This window comes from Medicago truncatula, chromosome 8 (assembly GCF_003473485.1).
Source record: "Medicago truncatula cultivar Jemalong A17 chromosome 8, MtrunA17r5.0-ANR, whole genome shotgun sequence".
Taxonomy (NCBI): Eukaryota; Viridiplantae; Streptophyta; class Magnoliopsida; order Fabales; family Fabaceae; genus Medicago; species Medicago truncatula.
Window position 1 is genome coordinate 8,153,332 of NC_053049.1, and position 22,756 is coordinate 8,176,087.

Below are 22,756 nucleotides of genomic sequence, written 5' to 3' on the forward strand. Positions count from 1 at the left end.
TAAACATGACCATAAAAAAAATAATACAAAATTTTAAAGGATACACTTAATTGTATTTAAATGCAAGGACCAAAAGTTGTGACGGAAAAATTTTTAGAGACAAAAAATTGATGAAAAATTTTATTGGGACTAAAACTTAAACTTTCAAAATTTTATACCTCTATTTGATTCACTTACTTATTTACTTTCATTTCATTAATATAGAGGCAAAATAATTGATAAACCAATAGTATAATTGGTAATAAACTAGCTAATGTAAAAACTTGAAAAGTTTGTAAAAAAAAAAAACTATAAGATTTGAAAAGAAATAAATAAAATAACTTGTCAGATCTACTTACAACTTACAAGTCTCTCAGATGCCAATTCAATAGGCAACTTGCCATCATTTATTTTTTTATTGAACAAATGATACATTATCATAAGAGAGTTCTCCAACTTGCCATCATTTATTTCCATCCGTGCTTGAAGCCCTGACAAAGCCTTTTCATCCATGGGATGTCCGCCACCTTACAAAGTATTCTCAGCTCCAACATGTTCTAATGCTAAAGGAATATGACTATGAGGAAGTCCACGGTTCAAGTTGTCGATAACACTTGTCAATGGCCTAGCACCAGATTCTGTCTGTGCTCCCAGCAACAGCTGCTAATTGCATGCTCTTCTCAGCACTATTCTACTCAATATATGATGATGGTGGTAGATTGAAATTTGTTGGTTAGGATATAACATTTTATTTGGCATCATTCAAATCATTTGCATTTACAGGAGAGAGGGGTGCAAAATCTGGAGAAGATATATTTAAAGATACTGGTGGGGGAGTAGTAGGCATTGGCAGACTTGATGGAGTTCTTCCAGCTGCAGCATTCTTCGCCATCTGCCAAAATGTTAAAATCAATTGTCAATTGTCAAATGCTCAACTGTACTCACAATCATGAACATAGAAAAACATAATGCAGGTTCTGTTTTAATCATCCTGGGCAAGACCATCTCTGATGTAAGTGCGAAATGCCTCACTAACATTTTGTAGCTGATTAAATATGTCAACCTATGGTAAACCAGGAACCTTAATCAAATATAAGCAAAATAAAATGATAAAGCCAGAAGCTATTAACATGAGGAAAAGTAACAAGAAACTTGAATATACACCGAATTTAATACCTCTGGGTACAATTGAGTAATCCGAGAAAGTTCATATAGACCAATTGTGCAAATGTTTGCTTCTCCCCAATCTTCTTAAATATTGCAGCAAACTCTTGCTGAAATTTATTTATTTTCAAGGATAGAAACAAAGTTCAAGTGTTGATTGCTGAAAATTCGATACCACTGGTTGATGAATCACTCCAATGGTTTGGTCCCCCAGGTCCAGATGCAGTCAGCATTCATGCAGCAGCCAGAGTCTGAAGTTCAAGTGTAAGAATATATATTAACCTATTAAGTATAAAATCACCCGAAAGAAAATCAATGCCTACCTTAAGATTAAGTTCAATGTAAGCAAGGATGATGGGTGGAGATTTCACATCGAAAGGAACCATTGAAAGATGACCCTGAATTGCTGCACCACAAAGCTTAACAAGCTCAAACAGAACAGTTTTCACCATTCGCAAGGGTTTGTCATCAGCACCAGCCCTGTTAAATTGAAACATTTTGAAAAAATGATTCTAGTCAAATAGAAATAACTCAATCCAACAGTAGCTACGTACCTTCTCTTAATTTCCTCCATTCCCAAGTCTTGCAAGTACAGATGGATGCTTTGAAGTATTCGATCAAGGTTAACATCATAGATGGTGCTCTGAAGAACCTGAATCGCATCAAAATGTATGTGAAAGAATGCGACAAAATTTTAAAGATCAAGTCTATCTGGATGTAATTTTGTAAATTTCAGCTGAGTCTTGACAATGAAATATTAATTAATATTTCTAGAATGATTGAAGCCAAATTTTACGATTCACCAATACCTAGTCAATTATCAATAGAACCGTGTAATATAAGTCTAAAATCTAATAAAACAGTTAATAAATGAATATCCAATATGTATATTCTCGCTAGTTCAATAACATCCACTACTATTATATGCTGGATTAGATGGATTAATATGAAAAAACAGTATGAACATTGGACTCTAGGTTGCCAATAGCGCACTGTAGTGTTTTTTTATAGTGTATCTCTACAGGGACCCTGAAAATACCCTTAATATAAGATGTTGCAGAGGGAGATTGAGGGTCTGTTGGGGATTTCCTAGTCACTTGGGGCTTAAGAGAAGAAAAATCCTTTCATTTTCAAACTACATCAGCCTGCTGATTTTTGGCAAACCTGCTTTCAACAAACCTCCCTAGCAACTTTCCAGTCAGGGCCTGTAGATTTCTGGCCAGTCCAGGCCAGTACCTTCTGTTTCCGACAAACCAACATCCTATTCTGCTCATTTTCCTGGCTAGTAAAGAACGTTTTGAGAGTCATGATGTGATTGACCCCCCACTCTCCTAAATGACAATGATGATGATGATAGTAATAAGTGGTTACTGGGAGAAATGGGTGGAGATGGAGAAGATGAATTGGTTTTCAATGATGATACAATGACTTGAACAGATGGGGAGTTTTGCCAATGCAACTGAGGTTAGGGAGCCTTTAACCTACACTAGGCAGAAGACGTTTTTGAAGAGGAAAGCTGCATCTATGTGAAAGGGAAAAGAAGTTGTAGAAGATGAAGAAATAAAAAAGGCTGAATATGAAGAGAAAGAGATCTACAGCTTTAGTACTTGTGAAAGTGATGTAGATAGTGAATATCCAAATGAAACAACTGAGAACCCGTGTATTCAGCTATTTCATTCAATAGAATAAATTTTTTAAAAAAGAATCAAATAAGAGATTATATGTTCCTTAAGATTATGCCCTTTAATATTTTTGCTACAGGGTGGAAAGTTACCTTTGTAAGCTTGATAAGACATTTCACAACCAGATCAGAAAACTTCTGATTTCTGGTAGCAAATGACTCATTTGGTGCAGGTGAAGGCCACCTTGATGGATCTAGTGGACGTAAAAGATTAATTAGGACAACAAAGGATGCAGTTCGATCTGCATTATCCTGTATTGATCATCAACTAGTCAGTCAACTAACTTGTACTTATGATTTACATCATAAAAACACACATTATCATTACTACCACAATATTAAGTTTAATTTCAAACAAAGGGGAAAATAAAAACAAAGCAATTAAAAATCAAGTCTCTTACCAGAATCTTAAGAATCAATACATTCAAAGCTTTCAACAACTGGCTTCCATCATCCATACGTGGAACATTATCATCCAAGAGCCACAGAAGAAGCTCGGTAATGAGACTGTCAAGAGTGCTCTCTTTTACAGCATGTGCTAATATTTTATTTTGAAAAGTCTGTAAAGGGAATAGGGCTTGTAATTAGAAACAATTATTGAAAGACAGAATAATATCAGTATACCCTAAGGAAAAACGGAAAATAAACCTGCATGAGAGTGTTGAGCGCATATTTACAGGACCGCGATGAATCCCCGCTCAAACTGAAATTAAAAGTTTTTGCAACCTGTTTGAAATAACAAGAGAAACGTTAATACTTCATGAGCTCTCTCCCAACAGATGTAAAAGTTGTTGACAAAACTATCTTGCCTCATTTGCAAGGCATGAAACTAGCCTATCTGCGTCCTTCACGAGTTCATCCATAGCACTGCCTTCTGGATCAGTGGCCTGAGCCAACTCATGGCAAACAACTTTCATTCCTTCAACCGACTGCATCACAAAATTATTTTGAAAACTGATGTAAAAGCTCCATTTTCCAAAACCAAAAAAAAAAAGGAAAAATCTCCAATGATGTATCATGTATCTATATTTGTGAACAGAATTGTCAATTTTCAACGTGGATGACTAATGCATAAATTATTGTCCCACAAATTATGATGAAGATATTTATAATAATAACAAGAGGTCATGCTATGACATCCACCTGCTCAGGAGAACCAAAAGAAATCATGTCAAGTGCTTCATTCCAATCAATGGGGCCACTGGGAACAGCCACGGGATGATGTATCAATTGTCTCTCGCTGTTACTATCAAGTTGAGCATAATTTCTCCTGACATTCATTAGCAAGATGATTAAGAATAAAAGAAGCAGTGTACTTTTTTCGGCGGGGTAAAGGAAAAAAAAACTCAACAAAAACATTTTCATACCTCAATAACAAACCAGGAAGAGATCTAACCATTCCTCCACTTTGCTCTGTGACATCCGACCTGGTAATTCAAGCAAGAACATCTTGAATATTAAATTTAAATTTTGAACTTAGAAACAGAGATTAACTTAATCCATTATCTGATCTTCAGAATTTTTAAACTAAGAGAACAATTTCCAGCCTTTTCTCTTCTATTCCTTAATCTTCGGAATATTTTAACTTCTTAAGTTGATAATTTATACAAAAATCTAACACCTTAACAAATCAAAAGAAAAAAAGATTTCAAGATTAAATTTTCTGGTTGTTTCTCGGTCTCATTGTCACAAAGGTAAATCAATCTTTTCACACATGCTACCTATGGCCTCGTACCAAATATATTAACGAAATATCAAGGTTCAAAACAATCCAGTTATATTTCTGTTTTGATTTTATATTTGGTGATCACAATCAGGATATCAAAGCATATAAAATATATAATGCATTAACTATTAACTATACAACATAAAATGAAAAGACTTGCCAATTATACCTGACAGAACGCCGTAAAATAGCCCTCGCTTCCCCTGGCTTTCCTTCCATCTTTTTTTCCATCTCCCGAATCTGTCAAATGACACCACCTTCCATCTGTAATGCAGCATACCAAAAAGAGGGGGGAAACGAGAAAGGTAAGAAGTTACCTTCCACTTAAATCTATCATCTAACATGCTTTTTTGAGCATCTGTTAGTTTCCCAACAAATCTCCATATGTCCTCACCTGCATAGCAAGGCGGAAAGAAAACAACTCAGCAAGGCCAAAAGGTATGTATTATGATCAAAATTAAACCAAATTTTTGCATCTAAATTCTTGAAAATAATCACTTCATCCATAGATAAGGACAAATGAATAAGTCGTGTAGTTTAAATATTGAAGAGGAAACACAGCAGCCCAAGTCAACTAAATGATGCAGATATACCTTCTTCCAAATAAATTTCCATTTCAACCTCAGAAAAATAATAAAAAGGGGAGGGAACAAATTTTTTACAGGTGCAATGAAGATAGATTTGTACAGGGTATACCATACCGAGAATCTTATAACCAGTGGCAAGTGCATTTAATGCAGCTTTCCTAATATCCCCATCCCGCTCGGCTGTTAAACTTGCAACAATTTGCAATGATTTCAGTTGCCCACTAATCTGTCCACATAATGTCAGGAATAAATATCTAAAATAATACTGAATAATAAATAATTCCCTGGAAGTGTTAGTAACGTTACCTCAGCCCCATGATGATCAAGAATAAATCCTACAAGATCAGCACATTCAATTCGAGTTCGGTTGTTCTTAGAGCGCAACCCCTCTAATATATAAGGGAAACATTTGGATGCGGAATAAACTACAACAAATTGTTTAGTCAGCTCCCGCATTTGTTTGCGTACTTTCTCAATGTTATGCCCTAACTGCAACAATTACAAAATATCAAACAGACTTTTACTTGATCATTTTTTGTAGCACCCTAGAAAGTAAACTACTCATACCTACTTATATACTGAAACCAAAAATTACTAAACTGACAAAAACACAGATTTGCGGAAATATTGATGTCTACTGGTGATGCCAACTATCAAACTTGTTAATACAAACCTTCTCTACAAGGCAAGGAAGAAAGATTGCCACTTCAGAATCTGTCAAAGAATACCCTTCATCCTTCAAAGTGTCAAGCAGTTCAGGAAGAAATTCCAGTACCTGGGTAATTAAATTGCATAAATGTTAACTTAGGACCAATATAGGACCTATTTTTAGCTTATTCCCATATGCTCTCCATGATAGCTTAAGAAAACAGATTGACTTTATTTTAACTTTACTTATAGAAATAGCTTATCCATAAGCACTTAAATGATGAATGCTTATGCTATAAGGGCTTAATTAAGTTGTTTATCTAAACAGGGCCATAATACACTTCATAACCAAAGAAGAGAGGAGAAAAAGAAATCTGAAAGTAACGGTGAATACAAAAGGCAAAACTAAATTGTACCTTTAATAGACATGTTGTGTTTGATTTGCAGAACTGCAACACAAACCACCTCAAAAGAATGTCCAAAACTTCTATAACTTCCTTAGCAGTAGATGGAAGTGCCTGTGATGTGCAATAGAACATTGTATAGTTAACAGTACTGTTAAAGTTAAGAGTCTTTAGGTATTCTTTTAATTGTACCACTTCCTAGATTGATTGTTATTACTCCTTGAGTATTCACTTCCTAGGCTAGTGCTTACTAATTAAGCATTCAATGCACTTATTGTAACACCATTATAAATACAATAGTGTGATCTCATTATAGACACACAGAGAGTTTACACAGACTTCACATATTTTACTTGGTATCAGAGCAAAACGTTTTAAATATTGAGAAAACTTCTGAACGACTTTTCATCAAAAATACCCAAGTACATCTAGAAAAGTCATCAATAAAAGTAACAAAATATTGATAACCCAAACATGAAACAACACGGCTAGGACCCCAAATATCAGAATGAACTAAAGCAAAAGGAGACGCAGCTCTTTTATTGACTCTATCGGGAAAGAAACTCCTAGTATGTTTCCCGAACTGACACGACTCACACTCTAAGGTAGACACTTTTGACAGATTTGGAACCATAAGATGCAGCTTCTGAAGGCTTGGATGGCCTAAACGCCGGAGGATCAAGACATGTTACGACGTTTTGGTGAAGGCAAAGAAGACATACTCTAATGATGTCAATCGATTATACAAGGTTGTCTCTGATCTTGTTTCCTTGAAGCAAGAAGGCATGGATATGGAGTGTTCGAATTATAGATTGTAGATATTCCCTATAAGTGTAACAGCTTCTGATTTTATATATTCCTAGGATTACAGAACTTCCTAGTCTAGTGGTTATTCAGTGTATTTACTTCCTAGTCTAGTGGTTATTCCATGTACTTATTGTAACACCATTATAAATACAATAGTGTGATCTCATTATAGGCACACAGAGAGTTTACACAGACTTCACATATTTTACAAGTACATTCAACACTTGAAAGGCACGCAACTTATTAAGAAGGTGAAAAAAGCAGCACCTTCTGCAGAATTTCAAGTCCACCAACTTGCTTCTTAAAATCTGCACTTAAGAGTCTCTTATGTAAATCCTCTCTGAAATACTTCATCATTTCATTCTGTAAATTGCAAACAATTATTAAAATTCAATAATTATAGGAAACCTGAGTTATGCGTGATAATTCTTAATTCCTGAAAGAACAGATCACCTCCAGATCTTGAATTTGCTCAATCCGTGGATCCTGAAACTTAAACCTTCGAACAACCAATCTCTCTCTTTCTTCCTGCATGCAAGAAAATTGGAAGTTCAACCATACATCTTTTGAAGATTTTAAGTAATGTTTGGTAAATATTTCAGCCAAGAATACCTTGTTTGAATCTTTGATATTTAGCAAGGCCTGACTTTGGACTGCTATATCTTGTACAGATATTGGTTCAGATTTAGTGCCCTTTATTGCCCCGGCCCGCTTCATGATGAAATGTACAGTTAGAAATTCAAACAAACAAAAGAGTTATCAACAAATTAGAACTCAACATACCGCAGATACAGATCTATTTCCAGGTTTTGAAACACTGCTTGCAGTTGATTTCCTAACTTTTGTAACACCTTTCGATGTTACTCCCACTGAAGCTGCTCTGGCTGGCTCAAATGACTCCGAGGCAAAATAATTAGCATGATAAGCATCAATCGACAATGGGTAGCAAAATAAGCATTATTGCCAAAGAACGCACCATGAAAAGCCCCATATGGTTTTAGCTTCTCAAGAAAAAGTGCTGGTCCATGAATGTCTTTAACTATCTTTTCAATCTAAATACAAGCAATTTAATTATTCTTGGTATCACATGAATCTCAGGGAAACAAGGAATGAAAAACCAGTATTTTTTGTCAAACACATACCATTTCATGCCCACTAACTCTCAGTATCTCATTAATGCAAGCCTCTGCCGCCTTGCGAACATCAGAGGATTTATCCTAGAAAGGAGCCATCAAAGATTTAAATCCGAGGAAATTACGCATTAGAACAGAATAGATAATGATGGACAAGTGAGGGCATGGTTGAGTAACCAGACGTACTGCCATTGCAGAAGAAGCTGGCTTCAGCAGTTGTGCAGCTTCAGCAAAACTACTTAACCCAAAAAGTTGCCTAGACAACCAATCAAAAAGATCTTTGCGTCCTTCCACACCAAGTTTGGAATCCACCAAAGCAATTGCAACATATGTCACCTACAGTTACATCATGTTCAGCCCATACAAAAAGACAAGAATAACAGAATACAAACGAAATCAGGAGCCGGAACAGACCATTTTATCAAGATGAACAGCAGCTAGCCAAGAATCTAAAGTATTCAGTACACATTCTCTCATGTGCTTCTTATTGTCACCAAGACATTTCAATATATCAGACACAATGCTCTGCAATAAACCATTTCAAGAAGTTTAAACTTTTGAAAAAGGAAATACAACAATAAAAACTGGGAAGAAAATACAAAAGTAGAAGAGCATTCACTAACTTTGCTTGACTTCTCTACAGCTTGACCCATTGCAGATGCAAGATTACCAATTGTTGTCAAGGTAGCCAGGACTACGTTTTTGTTGCTATCATAAAGCCGTCCCCTAAGAGAACCAAATAACTCACCTGGTAATAACAATCATCACTTAGTAAGTCCATGAAGCAGAGGTAAAAGACGGGAGAGGCGGAGTCAAATTTAAAACTTTAAAACGCACAAAGTACCAACAGAAATGAGTTACCAGTTCCGGTTACTTGAATGCGCTTATTAGCCTCTTCCAGTATTTTGTTCACAGCATCAATAGACTCCATACGAACCTACATTAAGCAAAATGGAATGCAATTGCACTACTTGCTAAGTTCCTGGCAGTTGACAAGAAGCTTAAAATACAAAACAAAAGGTGATCTAATACAAGTTGTTTTGTTTTTACGTTAATACAAAATTGTTTTAACCAAACCTTCCAATCAGGGCTTTCGAAACTCTTCAAGAGAGTTGGGGTAATCTTTCCACTAATATCTTCACGAGGCAAGCTATCCAGCCCACCAGCCACCACGGATGAAGATGAATCCGATGCTCTGACAGTTTTTTTGGGAACTGCAGATGCTCCCTGAAACAAAACAAATAAACAAATTAATAAAATTAATATTAGGAATCATGATACTACATAGAATTTACATCCCCAAACACAACATACCTCAAATGGGTTCTTCTCATATTCTGCGTCCAGAGCACTCAGCAGTGCAGGCTTAACGTCGGTAAGAAACCCTTTTATGTCTAGAAGGGAAAAAAGCATTAGATCCAACACAAATAAATAGTGAAATGGAAATTTAAAGTCAACGCAAAGTCACCTGGACCAACAAATCTATGCAAAACACCTAAGAGTTTAATTGTAGCATTTCTAGTAGCAGCTGCACTTGACTGCAGCCCAATTTCTTTAAGAAAATCAATTAAATCCTGCAAAAGAGGACTTGCATCAAAACATAGAAATTGTTGCATGAACAAAAAAGTATGAAATCAAAGTGTTTAAAATACATGCAATCACAGATAAGACATTAAAAAAACATGCAATTACAGATAAGATAACTTAAATTGCCAAGAGAAAAACAGATAACAGACCTTAAGCTTTAAATATGATACACCAAAATCCTCAACAGCAGAAACCATCCACATAATCCCCTCACTAAGAACCTTAGGATTCTTATGCTCCTTCATGATCTTGTAGGCCTAAAAATAACAGTTTTCAAAATATATTTGTTTACACATAAAAAATAAGCAAAAGCAAGGGGATAAACTGTCACATTTCAACTTTCAACAAAAAAAGGAACAATTTATACTATTAAAAAATAATAAGAAAGTATGCACTTCAACAAAAAAATTATATTCTAAGCAGAAGCAATAACCATAGTCATGTATTAAAGACAGATTCACCTCATAAATCTACAGATAATTAGCAATTATGAAATAAAGAATGAAAACCCTCTTCACATAAATTTACCATATTTAAAATACAACTTTTAAAAGGAAAAATTCATGTGTTTCGATCCATGAACATAAATTCTTCAAATAGACAAGCTCGGATCAAACTTTTGCCCAATAACTAGAAGACATTTCCCCTAAAGAACAACCATACTTACTCTTTCAAAAATGAATCCTGGACCAACTGCTTCACAAAAAGTAGTGAGGCATTTCATAGCATGTGCCCGTGTCTTAATATCTGCTACACGTTCACTTAGTCCTACACAAATGGAAACAAAAATGTGGTATCAAATCAGAATAACAGTCATTCATAAAGCAAGGACGTGATTATTTGGTAAAAGCAAAAAAAATAATATTACATTACCTACCCAAAAGAGAAAGTACTACACACTTCTTTGGGAATTTAGTTGCAGTTGAAGCTATATGAGTGATAACTTCAATAACCTGTTGTTGAACCTGCTCAAGAATGACAAGCGCTAAGGGACTTCTTGTACTATCCATGTTGTTTTGAACTAGTACTAATAATATAAATCATTCAAAATCCAAAAGGAAATACTTCTGAACCTGAACATTTTTCTCCCCCCAACCAGGCAAGGTGCAAAGTAATCTAATCAATATTTCTACGGATTGGTCAAGGTTCTGTAAGCCTTCAACTTGCTGTTTCAGCGAAGAAATGGCTGCAAAAATCTAACGTCAGGGCCCTTACTCATATGGCATTTACAAAAAAAAACATTGTAGGAAGGTCAGAAGATAAAGTTCTGAGTGGATGAGACACAGACCCAAATTCAACGTACTCAAAAAACAATAAAAAATATTTATTTATAGATACCCTAGACGGCTAGACTTAAAATAGATGTCAACAACGAATAAATTGAAGTAAATATAAATGCGAAAACAGTCTAGTACTCCAACTTAAAAACCAACTTCAAGGCCTAAAAACATGGACTGAAAAATGCCAAAAACATCCCCAAAGACACTTTCACACAATCATTTAATCATTATCTAGAAAGGCCTAGGATAATCCAGTTCCTCGATTATAAATCATAAAAACACCTGAGAAAAATTACAGGGAAATGTACCAAGATCTACAAAAGAAAAGCATAGATTAAATTAATATGAGGTTGTTGTGATGATGATATTGGAGGTTAGATCCTCAACCAAGTAACCGATCCTACTTCTAACATTATTCCTCCTCTAAGACTGAATAGATGATTTCTAACCTTCAAGACGCTCCTTCCACCCAGCACCCTTTAATAGAGCGATGGTATCTGACTGTATAAGAGAACCTATTTGGCTTTCAATCTCTTCAAGACCCATCTCAGTGGGCTGCATTCATTTAGATACACAAGGGTTGTATAAACTGGTATTAGTTAATCACATGATAAACTGTGGCAATTGATTCAAATCAGAGAGACAGCAGACATAAAAATATTATATTACCTCAACATCTTCGGGTGTTTCAATCGATTTTGATGCCTTTTGTGAAACTCCGTCTACTTTCTTCTTTGTACCAGACTTTACAACCCCCCCTTTCTTGGTGACGGGCTGGAATGTGTAAAATATTCAAAAGACTAGCTCATCACATGCATCAAAAATGTTTAATCACACGCAAGAAGATGTTACTTACCACTGCCGCCTGAACAGGTCTCTTTCCAAGAAGCATACTTGCAGCACTTTTAATAGGTGCACTAGACTGTATGTAAATCAAGGAACAGTGACTATATGTCTACAAAGAAACCTTTCAACTTGTAAACTTCAACAATAAATTGTATATTTTCTATCTTTAAAATGTTTCGCAAATTCCTGTACAACTAACTAGCATTTGTTTTCCCAAGTACAGTTAACAGAAAAGTCTTGTAATACATTTTATTTATGGTTAACAAGTTTAGAGGAGAGGTGGGTAACTAAAGAAAGGATGTTTGGCAGAAGAGTACTTTAAAACAACATATTGAAAAACAAACATCTTGCATGTTACAAGGCAACAGTATCCATTCAATCACTAAAACAGCAAGTTAAAAATTAATCACCCGGTACATTGCATTGAAGAAATGAAACTAAAAGATAAAATTTACAACCACCTCTGCAGATGAGGCACTTGCACGTATATTTTGCACAGAAGCTGAAAGACCATTATCAAGTGTCAGCAAAAAACTCCAACAAGAACTTTAAGTTTGGAGAAAAATAAATTAAATCACAAATAAAAATCAACCATATTATAGAATCAAATAAATTAGGGAGTTTAAAACAAATCCCAGTCACGCAAGATTTAGTGAAATTCATTTCCCAATGTTGCTGACAATTTGACAAGAATCGCCTTACGCATTCACAAGAACCTAATGTCATATTGAGGCATACTTTGAAATGTGATGATCAGAATAAATTTAAGAATTTAAAACTTATTAATAACATCACTCAATAGGGATTAAAGGGCACAGTATAGGTCAATTTGTTCCAGCTTTGAGTGCTCCCAAGAAAAGGCACACAAAGTGATCAAAGGGACTTGGGCTCATATACTTCAATAGCCTAAGGTAGTTAGTAAGTAATAGTATGCCTCTGAATCTCATCCCCTTATTTTGACAACAAACTCAGCTACATCAGGTGGTGTGTCATAACACATATTGCAGGGGATGTACGATAATATACAGCTTCTAAAATCAACTTAAGTGTTCGGAAAAGATACTTCACACTAAGGTGGGTGGGCAACTTGGGGCTTGTGGTGGTCTCTTGTTCTGCCTCTCTTTTAAATCTATTTCTTTGCAGTTCTTGCCACTAAGGGGGCTCTCGCTTAATTGTTTTGCTTCAGCTTGTAGGCCCATGATGGGGAAGGCACCCCAAATTTGATTTAAAAGACTAAATCCCATCTGTATTCACTTCAGATACACAATCCATTATTCCACATCTTGCTCGACCAATTCGTAAACAAGGATTTTGAATTGCATAGGATTCCCCAGTCTCCCAAGCCTTTCTTTGTGATGGATGGATGTAAGCTTGGCCAAACAAGGCTTTGCTTGAATAGGGATGAACTGTTTTAACAGTTCAAGACAATGCCTGTTGTTACATTTCATAGGTTTATCTTAGGCTTGGCCAAACTTATTTAAGAGCACAGTCTAACCGGTTAGCCAATTTAAAGACATATTTCATATGTAGGCATTCAAATATGTCATTCATCATATCTAAAAGTAGGTTAAAGGAAAAAAAAATAACAAAATAAATTCTTCAAATAAACATCAAACTACAAAACTCAAACAAGTACTACTCAAAGGCATGAGACACATCACAAAATAGACTAGGCTGAGATAATAATTCAAAGGTCACGGTCTGTCTTATTTATCTAATACAGGACCAAGATCAATCCTAACCTTTTGAAATTCTGGTATAACACAAAAGTCTCTTAAAAGCCTTTTTTTGCACAACGGTCTTCAAATAAGTCATAAATTTTCAGTTCAATAAACTTCTTAAGTCTTTTATATATTTATAATTATTTACATTTACTTTAAGAGATCAACATGTACTACGGACAACTTCTTGGATGGCCTGAAGCCTGGCTTTTTTTACCTATAATAGACTTTGGGAAGTCTTGGCCTGGTTTATGTAATAAATGAGTATGGCTTGTAGACTAGGGCATAGACCCCTATCGGGCAACCTAACCTATTCTCATCCCTATGGGTAACATTGTTCTCTTTTTCCTTTTTCCCTTCCCATTCAATTGTATTTACTTTCTTGTGAGAAAAAGTTACAAACCTGTAGAAGAACCACCAGGCACAGCATCTTCAGAACCTGAAATCATTTCTGAAAGCTTTTTCTTTCTAACATCATCAAGTTTCTCCAGTGACCTCTCAAGAGGTCGCATGCCAACCAACTGCAAGAGAATGAACAGTACAATTGCTCAAAACCTCAACAGGAAAAGCTATTTAATAAACATGCAAGCAAATTTAATGGCAAAAACTTTACCTTTGCTATTGCTGTCAATGCTGAAAATGCGGCATCCCTCACTTCAGGAGTTCCATCATTTAGACACTGAAAGATTCAAGTCAGCAATGTTTGGAAATTAATGAACAAAAGTACCAGACAAAAACTGTTACGGTTTTCTGTGTTCAACAGAAACACAATTGAAGAAAATTAGATCCTAGAATAGAACAATGACAGCATAGAACTTAATTACCAGCCACAAGACATATGAACACAATTTTAATCAAACAATTTATACGTCAACTTCTAAATGGTCCTACACTAAGAAAAGGAGGGGTATTAAACTAGCATTTAAATCAAGCAGGCTTAATATCAACTTCTGCTGAACAATATATTTCAAGAAAAACATAACATGTAAACAGAACAAAAAGTATACAGCAAAACAAAACTCACGTCCATGCAGATTGGCACATAATCCTTATGCACCTTCGTAATAATACCCTTGTTACTAGTTTCAATGCAAAATGTGACCCAGGTCATTGTTAATGATCGCACAAGGGGAACTTTGTTTTTTGTTGATTTCTTAACATCTGTAACAAATCAAACATAAAATACTCAATAAGCAAAAGTATAACACTAACAGAAACTAATGACACAATAAACTATAGCTCAACTCAACCAATAGAATACAAACAGTAACATGAAGCACTTATCAGAATCTAGGAGTGATTGATATAGGTACTAAAGTAGCAATATAATTCTACGGCAAAAAGACCTACAGACAGGAATTTACAATCATGTTTTCCATGGTTCACATGCATCAAAAACAGAAAATATTCTGATTTCTGGGGTTAATTGTAGGAATAATAATGTAATCTTCAGTTGAGAACTAATTCTCATCAGGAAAAAGGGCAAAATCATGGACAAGGTTTGTAAAGATAAAAAAGCAGCGGGTTCTGAGTTTCTGTAAATTCAAAAATCAAATCATTTAACTAATAGAAATTGAAACTTAAATTCCAAGCCAAATATAAAGCTCGAAAATAATCATGATGGGGGGAACCTGCCTTCAACAATATCAACAAGGCTAATGCATCCAGCTTTATGAATCGCTTGAAGAGTCTGAGACAATGCCTCGGTCATGGTAGGTTTTTTCTCTTTCAGTTTTTCCTATTCAAGAAATAAATATGTTAAGTAGACATCATGTAAACAACAAAATAACTATTTACGTAACAAACACATCCATGAATGGTAGATGTATAATTCCCCTATTACCACCTCTAAAGGCCTTCAAGACAGAAGACAACGAACTCTCTCAAAGCCAAAACCAAATCCAACTTGGTAATGCATGGGGGGATGTAAGCCGGTGAGCGATTCAAACCAAAATGGAAAACATCATACTCTCTCAAAACCAATAACCTTAACCAATTGTTTGAAAATAAATAACAAATAGATTACACAGAAATGTAAGCAAGACACATCAATATGGGTATACAGTAGAGAACCAACAAAGACATGTTAAGTTTCTAAATCTTGTAGAGAAATGTACTTAATCGGTAATATTAAAAACAAAATAACAAGGTGAGGCCTAGCCTACCTTTACAAACACATGGGCAATTTACCCATGTAACTTAACAATAATAAAAAGCAGCCACGTATTCATTGTATTTGAAATACTTATTATTTAGTTTTATAAATTGTGACCATATACTTTTATTATTTTGCAGATTTACCCAAACATTAATTAAGTTTTATCTTCTCAAAAAAATTGTCCAGACTACATTCTGCTTCTGCGTTTTCATCTTTCAATTTTTCAACCCAACCATTACTTCCTTCAATCCATTCGTAATTTGGGAAAAAATTGATTCATCAAATTCATCCATCGTATTTACTCTCCACTCATACCGTTTCTTCTCTCTCATCTTTGGGGAAAATGCCCTAAGAAACTCATCTCTGTCACGAAACCCATCCCTAAGTTTTTTTCGTTTCACTCTCTAACGGTTCTATCTCTCTCTCTCTCTCTCTCTGATGAAACTCCATAATCTCTCACGGTTCCATAATTTGGGGGAAAACAAAATTGATTCATCTCCACTCAAAGCCTTTCATCCCTCTCATTCAACTTATTCCTCGCGGATTTGCAAGTAAGTAAGTTTTCTTGTTTTAATTGCTATTTAAATGGTTCAAATTGTTTTGTTTGATTTGGCGGTTTAGGATTCTCCATATTTTAATGAATATTGAATTATTACTGGTTGTGATTGTTTGATTTTGGGTTTATGAATCATGCTTGGTCTGATACAAATATGTTATAATCCTTCTGCATTTTTTTTATTCACTCCTCATGTTTTGTGTTATAAATGGAGAAGTTGCTTGAAATCTGCCCCATTAGTTGTTTTATTAAGTAATTATTTTAGTTGGAGTTCTAGCAGAACATGATTGACTTTTTAATTCCTTTTAGAGGCTATACAATAGGGATATTAATAGCAATAGCAATAGCAAGATCTTATTCTTGTTTAGATCAAAACCTTTTTCTGGATAAACCATAAATCTTTTCTCAATGTCCATCATCTGGATCAAAACCTTTTACTACAAGTTGTAACTGTGTTGGAGCTTATTGAAAATGTTTTAGTGTTTCAGAAGCTATATATCCTTCAGTCATATAATGGTTGGGTTTAGGGTTTCATCGTAATGATGTCGGATTTCCGTCCAAATGCCTCTATAAAATAGGCACTATATATTAATTATATGACTGAAGGATATATAGCTTGTGAAACACTAAAACATTTTCAATAAGCTCCAACACAGTTACAACTTTTAGTAAAAGGTTTTGATCCAGATGATGAACATTGAGAAAAGATTTATGGTTTATCCAGAAAAAGGTTTTGATCTAAACAAGAATAAGATCTTGCTATTGCTATTGCTATTAATATCCCTATTGTATAGCCTCTAAAAGGAATTAAAAAGTCAATCATGTTCTGCTAGAACTCCAACTAAAATAATTACTTAATAAAACAACTAATGGGGCAGATTTCAAGCAACTTCTCCATTTATAACACAGAACAAAGTAGCACAAAGCATGAGGAGTGAATAAAAAAAATGCAGAAGGATTATAACATATTTGTATCAGACCAAGCATGATTCATAAACCCCAAATCAAACAATCACAGCCAGTGAATAATTCAATATTCATTAAAACATGGAGAACCCTAAACCCCCAAATCAAACAAAACAATTTGAACCATTTAAATAGCAATTAAAACAAGAAATACTTACTTGCAAATCCGCGAGGAATAAGTTGAATGAGAGGGATGAAAGGCTTTGAGTGGAGATGAATCAATTTTGTTTTCCCCCAAATTATGGAACCGTGAGAGATTATGGAGTTTCATCAGAGAGAGGGAGAGAGATTGAACCGTGAGAGAGTGAAACGAAAAAAACTTAGGGATGGGTTTCGTGACAGAGATGAGTTTCTTAGGGCATTTTCCCCAAAGATGAGAGAGAAGAAACGGTATAAGTGAAGAGTAAATACGATGGATGAATTTGATGTTGATGAATCAATTTTTTCCCAAATTACGAATGGATTGAAGGAAGTAATGGTTGGGTTGAAAAATTGAAAGATGAAAACGCAGAATAAGTTGAATGAGAGAGTTTCGTCGGATAGATGAATCAATTTTTGTTCCCAAATTATGAATGGATTGAAGGAAGAAATAGTTGGGTTGAAAAACTAAAAGAAAACGTAGAAGAAGAAAGCAGTTATTTGATATTGGAGAAGAAAACAGTTATGCAGAAGAAGAAAATAATCTGGAATTTTTTTTTTTAAAATCAATTAATGGGTCAATCTGCTGATAACAAAAGTATACCGGGTCAATATATCAAACCCATCTCCTCGTCAATTTTTTATTGTGGATTACTGTTGTCCATGTTATAGCGATGCCACGTCAAGATGGGCAGTTTACCCACCTCTTTCCCAAGGCAATTTAGAAAAAACCAAATAACAATGGCTGTCAAATAGTACTTACAAGTAAAACAGGCAATAAAAAACGAGAGCTCGCAGAAAAATTGGTTCGTAATCCACGAGCAAGATTGCCAATAGCCTGGATAGCTTCAACAGCAACAGCAATATTCACATCTGTAATAAGCTGCAAGCAAAAAATAATGCCTTAGCTTTAGAAACATGCATCAATGACCGAGGAAATGCAAGTACAAACGCAACAAGAATGATGTTCACTATTATTCAAATAACTTGTGTCTTGCATGAAAAGCCAGAACAGAATAAAATATTTTGCTACCGATTTTATGGTGTAACTCAACACAAACAACCTTTAATGTACTTCAGCCCAAACAAGTTCAAAGCTTCCATTAACACACAAGTGCTAACTTTCGAAGAGAAAGGGCTCAAAAAGAATTAAATTAAATTAAGAGAATGTACAGAATATCAGAGTACTTACACAAGCTAAACATAAATATAATTAAACTAAAAGAAAAATGATGCAGTGACTTCGACTTAAATAGAAATATTTATGTCTCAATCCTTTATGACATGCTTCAGCGGCCAATCTCACTTGATCTTCAACACAACATATATCATAATTATCTTCCAAGTCATTAGAAATCAGATACAATATTTGAGTGGAAATATAGATCCTTCATACTATGTACAAGCTTGACTAGAAAAAGGCCAAACTTTTTCATTGTCATAAAACATGTGTAATACCTTCTTCAAGGTCCGACAAACTTCAGAAAATTCACCGGGGGAAATTCTTTTGGTTGATGCAAGCTTTGTTAGCTCACCAACAGCCTCCTTCCGTTCAAGCCATTTGGTAGCTTTCTAAAGATTAATAAGAGTAATAGAGGGTGAAAAATAACTGAGACAGATTCAATGTGATAAAAAGTGAAAGTATTATTTGCTAGAGAGAGAGAGAGAGAGAGAGAGAGAGAGAGAGATGGGGCAGAAAAGAACTGACCACTCCTTTCCAAAATCCTGATTTCTCCAAAGGAATCAAAATATCAACCGGATCAACAAGCTCATATTCATCTATTTCTTGAGGAGCTGACAATGTAAGAGTTGCAAACAGGTAGGTATGTTAGTGTCAGAGATAAAAAAACAAACCATATCTGAGAAAAGAGGCCATGATCCATCTGCATCATCAATTACATACCATCAGACCCAGATTCTTCCGCAGGGCCAGGACCCACAACCTCAGATATACTTTCCTGTTCAGGTTCCTTGTCTTGCTCAGATCTAAAAAATGGTGGAATACATATTAAGATGGTATTACACTCATACGGTGATTTACTATTAATTATACACCAACATAATAAGCAAAAGATTCAAATTAAACAAATGCGTGTTTACAATCCAGTTGCTCGTGTCATCAGCTATGGTAAACCCCTAGCTGTGGATTGCAACACAACATTACGGCATTGCCCAGTGAGCATAAAAAGGATCTTCTCATTGCACTGAAAACTCAGATATCTACCTTATTTTGCGGCTTGGCTTTGCTGTTCCGGTAACATTTACAACTTCCGCTTCCAACTCTTTTTTCTACAGAAAAAAAGGGAAATTTACTTTACGATTTACATTAGGAGGAAAATATAATAAACCAAATAACTAAGACGAACAGATAAGCTTACCATCGTGTCTCTCATTTTCTCAAACAAGATTGATTTTACATTTTCTTTACCGATCCAGCGGCAAAGTTCAAGAGTCAGCCCTTTAGAGGATGCACGAACATTTTGATCTTGGTGATCAAAGAGTTCCGGAAGCATCCTCAAAATTCTTTTTGGGGGCACAATTTTAGCTCCAAATTCACTAGCAATATAAAGGCATATAATTATCCCATTGTATGAGAGCAACAAAACAGACACAGCTATTATAGATTTTGCAACGAGATTCCAAACCTTAAAGCTTGAAACATAACATCTATTGCAGGCACCACTGCTTTAGCAACTTTATTCTTTATTGCTTTCTCCATTGCATCCTAAAATTACCAAAAGCTTAATAATGAAAGGATGAAAAGCATGACTAGTAGATGCGAAGTTATTGATGTGTAAACTAAACCCCCAAAGAATCTTAATAACCCGAAAAGTGCAACCCTCGCTACTGAAACAAAACATGTGAACAACCCACTAGACACACCCTGACAGAAAGAAAGGAAAAAAAAAACATTCAATGGCAATGAAATCAAATACACTTGAAGAAGAATACCAAAAACGCATCGACGGCCTCCAATTCCACCCAGAGCAAAAACACTGCCTGAGCTTTCTCTACTGTCTTTGGCCTTCCCGTCAGACATTTAGCCACAACCGCATCGCAAACCTCCTTCCCAAACCTGCCCCGGAATTCAAATTCAAACGGAAACTTTTTTTACTTTAACTAAGTGTGCAAATTCATTTATGAAAAAATAAAAACAGAAGTCTGGAATACATAAACCTAACCACTAGAACAAATAACACAAGAACAGTAAAATTAAAAAAATCCTCACATAAGAATGCTGTTCCTATACTCTCGAGAATTTAATTCATATAGAATGTCAAGTGCACAAAATTTTTACAAGTATAACAATTCATGTGAGGATTTATATTTTTCTTGTGAGGATTTATTTCTCATTAAACTCGTTCTCGAAATCACTTTAACAACCAAAATACGCATAACAGGAAATGTATATTACGATCTATTAAATGATTTGGCAACATGTCAATGGATGCATGTCTAAAATTGTTGTAGTCTAACAATGTATCTAAATTAAGCTATATTCTCAAAGAGTTTAATTTATAACTCTACCAGTGTAAGAAACTTTTACACATGCATTCAAAGATGTGTTGTCCACTTAATTAATGAAGTACGGCACACATGCATGTGTAAAATTGTTGTGCACTTGGTGTATATAAATTAAACTCATTCTCAAAATCACTCCAGGAGTCAACAATACGCATATCAGAAAATGAATTTATTATCAACTGTAACTTGAACAAAACAAAAAAGAAAATCAAACAAAATAGGCAATTAAACTATGAAATTATGATCACCTCGCAGCGTCAGCATCTGCAGCATGCAAGTAAGCAATCAATGCATCAAGTGCCTTCTCCTGAACAGCAGCATTCGAATCCGCCACCGTCTTTTTAAAGTAATGACCTAACAAATTCAAAGTTTAAACACAGCATTATTGGATTGATAACAAACCAGCGTTAAACGAAAAACACAGAAACAGAAACTAACCGAATTGACGAATGCGAGGATCGTTAGGATCGGTGATGGAGTGAAAGAGAGAAGCTAAATCGATATTGGCGTCATTTCTGACTTTCCAGTTCTTGTGAGAAAGACGATCCTCCCATGCAAGTTTCTTCGCTTCCTTTAACAGCTTCTCTTCCTCCGATGATGACATTGTTATTGTTGTTGTTCTTCAATTCGTAACCGAATTGAGAACACGAGAGAGAGAGGTTGGTATCGTTTTTTATTTGTGCCGCGAAGAGTGCAACATTATAACGGACTCATTAAAATTCTTTCTTATTTTTTAGGGGAAACGGCTCATTAAACTTTTGAAATAATAATAAATTATGACAAATTGAGATAACAAACAAACTACAAAGTTACTATAACATTTTTTGGCATGCAAGTTCCAAAAAGATAAGTTTGTACGCTTCATAAAGGAGATTCTAAAATTCTTACATCATAGAAACTATGATTAAAATTAAAATTAGTCAATCAATCGACACATTTTTTTTCCATTGCATCGGGTGTGCTTAAAAGCAATATTATCATGTAAGATAGCGAGATCATGAATACGGTAGACTAAGATAGGGGTGTGTATGTTAAGTTTACAATTCCTTATTACCATATCGATTAGAAGTTTGGAGTCACTCTCAACTATAAGATGAGTAAAACTTTCTTATTTGTCATTTGCATTTCCATGTACATACCCCACATTTCAGTATGAAGGGCGTCACAATCTCCATTTCTAGTATACTTTCTAAGAAAACTTGTTTGTTAAAGAAAGTTAAAACTTTAGTTATTATGTATTAGAAACAACAATTTTTTAACTTTTAAAAAGTTGAATTCATCATTTTTCACCACTTTCAACTACAATATTTATATTTTCACCACTTTCAACTACAATATTTATATTTTTGTTCTCTTGACCTCAAATGGTGTTCTTTAACATCTTCCTAGGTATAAATATTAGGAGAAAACTTAGGTACAATTCCTTAGGTGCTTTTCGTATGATTCTTAACTAAATATATATATTTTTTGGATATAACAAACTTTGAGAAAATTATGGATTTGAGGAAATCATGATGAATTTGGTTAAGAATCATACAAAAAACATCTAAGGAATTGTACTTAAGTTTTCTCCTAAATATTATAGTAAGAATATAATGAAGGTTAGCGGAACGTGCAAGAAAGGTAAATGGTTACAGCCACTTGTCTATATCTATTAATCTATTAATAAAGGCACTACTTTTTGGTTTGGTGTAGCCTATTTTACATTTCAATTTTATCCTCTAACTTCCACTTATTATGTAACTTCCAATTTTAACAGTTTTTTTTTTAAATCAAAAGGCAGCAGTTTTTTTTTATGAAAGACAACAATTTTTTTTATTGAATCAAAGAGAGCACATTCATATCAACTT

General features: G+C 34.7%; 1 pseudogene; it reads right to left on the minus strand.

The window, feature by feature from the left end:
- Nucleotides 1–507: 507 nt before the first annotated feature.
- Nucleotides 508–21,510, minus strand: LOC11444633 (protein MOR1-like; annotated as a pseudogene).
- Between the last annotated feature and the right edge of the window lie 1,246 nt (nt 21,511–22,756).